The following is a 5349-nucleotide window of genomic DNA, read 5'->3' as shown; positions in this document are numbered from 1 at the left end:
TTTTGGTTACGTGTAAAAATTAATTCCACATTTTGTTGAGTTGGATTGGAATATTGATATCAATTATACAGATAACCTACCGTTTGTATAGAAAATTATTTCAATAGTTGGCTTCCTTGTGGGGTGGGTTTATTTACTCATTCAACAATTTCGTTGTGGCGGACATACAGTAAGTCGAGGCTCGTCGAAGTTTTGACAGACACACAAGGTATTTTAGCCAATCGATGGCAACTTCAGCAATAATACTTCGTTCCACAAAATTGTCAGGTACCTTTTCACTTGATTAAAAGTATGTTTGATTTTTGTATTCAACTCCAAAATAACACATACTTCACCCACGACAAATATCCAACAATTTTCTGCAGCTCGATTGGTCATCCGACAGGTTTTGTCGCTTCACATTGGTCAAAAGAATTTCTCAGTTTACTATTGGACGAGGATATCGTCGGAGTCGAAACATATCCTTAGCATTTAACATGTACATGCTGTGATTGGACAAAGCCATAAGCAGTTTCAACTGCGCTCCAGATTCAAAAATGATGGAGGGCGCACCGAGCAAGCAGACCATTCAAGACTCCTTCCATGGAGCGTCAACACGCAGAACCTGTGCAACATACCAATGCCAATTTGAGGCATACTGCAAACAGCACAAAAACGGTTTGGTCGCCACTGCTGCGGATAACAATGCCGAAGAACTGTTACACCCTCCCCCTTCAAACGAAACCGACGGGAGTCATGTCGCGGAGTGGTAGTGATGGACTTGGGTTACTTGATGGATTCGGCCATCAACACTACCGTAATGTTGGGGGGAACGTCGAACGAGGCGGGCAAGCGCAAAGCGAAGGAGATCTCCACCGGTGGCGAGGAGAGCGAAATGTTTCTCGTTCTGGTTCTCCCAATACATAGTCTGACAAAAGCAGGACTCGAGTAGGGCCACCGTCTCAAGCTCTTGCAAGAGTTCTTCCGCCGAAACAGCTACGCCACACCAGCAAGCCTGCAGATCGAAGAAGTTCGTCATGCACCTATAGAGCACTTGAGATGTATTTGTAGCTCGATTTCACAACGACTATGGTTCGTACACATGTGTTTACATGTGGACGAAACCGGAATCCAGTACCATTTGCCGCCCCGATACATTTTGTCCCGTCGAGGAGGCAACGCAAAGCCGACAGCAGGCAAGAAGCACTCGTGCAGAATAACGGCTATCTTTGCCTTCGTCTGGACGGAAAGAGGTTGACTACCATGTTCGTCATCAAGGGTGAGCAAGGAGGCCTCATTGAACAGCAAGTGTTCCCAACGTTTCCATACGGTCACTGCTACGCAATACAGTCGAAGACATGGATGGACAGTTCCTTTGAGACGTCGTCGGCATTCCCGGGTGTCGGGCTAATCACGACAAAGTCAAGACCATCGTCGACTGGCCAGTCCCTTCCTCCTTCCTCGGTCTCCGGACTTCGCCGATGGATTGGCTTGGCCGCCTACCTCCACAAATACTCTCGCTGTTTCGCCGACATCGCGCGACGTCTCTTTCGGTTGCTCGTCAAAGACGCGCCTTGGGTTTGTAGAGCGAATATCAGTCTGCCTTAGCCGCCCTCAAATCCAGCATCAAGAGCGCCCGGAACAGTCGCTCCAAGTCTTTTGCAAGGCATTCAGCGTCATTTATGACGCTTCCCAATGTGTCATCGGCTGTTGCTTGATGCATCCTAATGCAGATGGTCGCTGGCGCCCCGTGTCCTTTCAAAGCCGCCAGCTCCACATCGCCGAGCGTTCGTGCCCCATCCACGATCTCGAGCTCCTCTCGATCAGTGCGTATTCACCAACTTCCGCGTCTACCTCATCGGCGCGGACCCTTCATCGTTTATCCCGACCACGCGTCGTTGCGGACTGCCGTCAACATGCCTCAGATGTCAGCTCGCATGACTCGCTGTCTTTGCTTCTTCGACGAATAATACGTCTCAGTTCAATACAAACGGGGCAAGGACAAAGCCCTGGTTGACGCGCTCTCTCGGCGTCCGGATTACTCTGCGTCAATCGACCTTGCCTCGATCGGTTTGTCCATTCCAATCTCCATGATCGCGTCCGAGCTGCACTCCCTCGACTCGGCTTGCTCGGCGGTGTTCATTGCCCTCACCGTCCCGATCATCCAACGCTTCGGCGCTCACCGTCCTTGCATCATCGTTACCCTGTTCGTGATGGACTACTCTTCCATTAGCCTGCCTAGGACACGCCTACGCGCATTGTTGTCCCTGGGGGTGTGCGATTCGTTCCTCCCTTTTGTGTGCGTATCGAGAATCACCCATTGGCAGTCACTTCGGCCGCGACAAAATGTGCGCTGCGTTGTCCCGTTCTTACTGGTGGCCTCGTCAATACAAGCTGTTGTACGACACATCACCCGCTGCTACGCGTGTCTACGCGTCAAGACCACGACTTCCCATACACCCGTTGTCGATTCCAGATGAACTTTAGTCATCGGTTAGGAATGACTTTGTATTTGGACTCCCGCGAGACATTCGTGGCCACACGCGTATCATGGTTTGTGTCGACAGGGCGTCCAAATACATCGTGGCCGTCCCTTCAACGAGTCTGTCAGCGGCATGGTTTCCGCATGTCTTTACTTTGATTATGTCTTTGTCGATTTGGCCTCCCGCTTCACGTCTCACATCTGGTCGGCTCTGTTTGAGCTCTGTGACACCGACCTCGCCATGTCTACGTCCAATCGCCCCGATTCCGTGGGCCAGTCTGAGCGTGCCAACCGCACGCTCGAAGACATTTTGCGCCTGTATTCGGTGGCACAGCCCATCTACTCCGCGCCGGATTGGCGTACAATTCGTCCGTCCAGTCGTACCAGAATTTCTCTCCTCACTCTGCTGTCCATTTACAGCACCCTTAAATCCCTCAACTTCTCGACTCCGGTTTCAGGGAGGACGCTTCCCGTTGCTCTTTCGACAATAATGAAGCGCTAGCCGCAACCCGCGACCTCCCCCGGTGCCCTGTTATATTGTGGCCTATCATAAACAACTAATATTCTTTAAAAAAGAACCTGACGGACTTCCTTGTCCATCGCAAATCTGTGCTACAAAAGATCAAGGACAACCTCGCGATTGCTCAGCACAGACAGGCCACACAATCCGACAGCCATGATCGCTCCAACTCAGAGAAATTTTCTGTCAGCGATATCGTCCTCCTCGACAATTCGGTCCTTTCAGGACTCTAGCTTTTCGTGTGGCCTCTGGAGCCAGCACGAACGCCGACCTACGTTCCACTTGGCACAGCCCGTTCGCTATCCTCAATGTCGTGAGTTAGACTTTCCTACAAACACGAGCTCCACAACGATTGGAAAGTGCACCCGACGTACTACGTCGGCAAACTGAAACGTTATCTCACCCTCTACGATGTCGGGCCCCGACGGAGGCGGCATGTCTGTTCCCGCGTCGACTTCAACTTCTCCTCTTGGTCATCTTCTTCTTCCTCCTGCTGCTGTTCCTGGGCTCATGGTGACGGAAATACAAAGTGCGCCACCGCCTGACGTTCTTCCAGGCTTTCCTTCCACTTCATCGCCTCAGCCCACAATAGAGCGCGTTTAGACCGAAACACCGGTAGTTCCGAACGATGATCCTGAGCCGACACCACCGCTGTCAGTTCTGCATTCATTGTTCCATACCCGCGGTCGCAATCCAGCCCCGTCGATCGCTGTCTAGGGTCAAGTCTCCCTGTCTGCCTCGACTCCTCAAACAAGTTATGCGTCTGTCCCTTTGGTAGGGGTGACGCTCCCAGCACCCCTGCTCGCAGAGTCGACGGCGCAAATATTTTAATTTTAAAATCTTTTTTATATCACCCCCGCCGTCGTTGACGTTGAACTTGACCGCACCACTTGAAGTCCACTCGCGATGGACGAAGGACAGAGAGAGCTTGCCGTCGCAGATGGTTCATTTACAAAATGGTTGTCAGAAGTTGAAGCCTGCACAACCTTACCTCGCGCTCGCGCCGCTTCCTGTGCGAACTACGATCCGCGAGACAAGCACAACAAGCAGACCCCCTAAATCGCACGACGGGTCAACTCAATATTAGGCAAAGACCAGGCCAAGGTCCCCACTGTCGCCGGCCAACCAGTCCGCCAATTTCGTTGACATCATGCGTTTGGGCGCAACAACGAGTACACGACCACGTTAATGTACTCCAGGAAGGTCTCGCCTTCGCGTCGACGTGTCGCACATCAAGCACTCAACTTGGATTGCTTTCGCGCATACGGTCTCTGTTGCGCGTGAACCCTCGCCCATCAGCAGCCACCATCGTCATCGTGGTCATGGCGTTTAAGATTCACAAGCTGTGGCACTTGAAGTAGTCAAGCTCTCCCAAACCCCGCTGAATACGCGTTCGCTTCGAACGCCTGCGCCGGCACACACTTTATCGCCTTCGGCGACGAGGTTCACGTCACTCATGACACCGTCCATTCCAACGCTTCGCCGATATCGTTCACAACAGCAGTACTATTATCGCGAGCTCTTCAAAGTTTCAAGTCGTCGTCGTAACACCGGGCATTTCAGCGCTCTGCGCCAGCACTGCTTCTTCAATGCCGCGTAATCTACTCTGCTCCTCTTGAGCAGCCCGCCCCACTTCCTCGGCTTTCGGTTCTGCTACTTCGCGGTGTTCATGCAGCAATTGCTCTACGGCCTCCAACGAACCCAACATTTGGAAAGCACTTTCCAATATCCCTCTCCGCTATCTGCCTCAGTTCTGCTTAAACATCAGGTCACTTTAACCAACTCGAGGCCGACTGCATCATCACGAACAGCTCAGGCGTTTCCGCCTCTTCTTGGCCGGTCTAGTCAATGAAAAACACTTCGCTCTCCTCGGCACCGGTGGAGATCTCCTTCGCTTTGCCCTTGCCCGCCGCGTTCGACGTTCCCCCCAACATTACGGTAATGTTGATGGCCGAATCCATCCAGTCACCCAAGTTCATCACTACCACTCCGCGACATGACTCCCGTTGGTTTCGTTTGAGAGGGGGAGGGTGCAACAGTTCTTCGATATTGTTATCCGGATGCATGTCAGGATCTTCTTTGGCATTTGTCATTTAGCAGAGCTAGATGGCAACATATCCTTCATTCATACTTCATATTACCATCTCCTTCCTCTTGCGTGGGCCCGCCCGGTTACAAAGCTGCCGCACCGCTAACGCATATGCACTTCGGGCAGAAAACCAATGCTGACAAGACAGTACTTCGAGAAACGTGTGGTTGGTTCAAACGCAGCTGACACATACAGTTCTGGTCATTCAAGTTTGGTACACCACAAAATCTTTCATAAAATACTTGATATTTGTCCAACCAGAGCGAACTTTGTATCCAC

The sequence above is a fragment of the Aphanomyces invadans genome, assembly GCF_000520115.1.
Source record: "Aphanomyces invadans strain NJM9701 unplaced genomic scaffold supercont1.18, whole genome shotgun sequence".
Lineage (NCBI taxonomy): Eukaryota > Oomycota > Saprolegniomycetes > Saprolegniales > Verrucalvaceae > Aphanomyces > Aphanomyces invadans.
Note: the sequence above shows the minus strand (reverse complement) of the source record.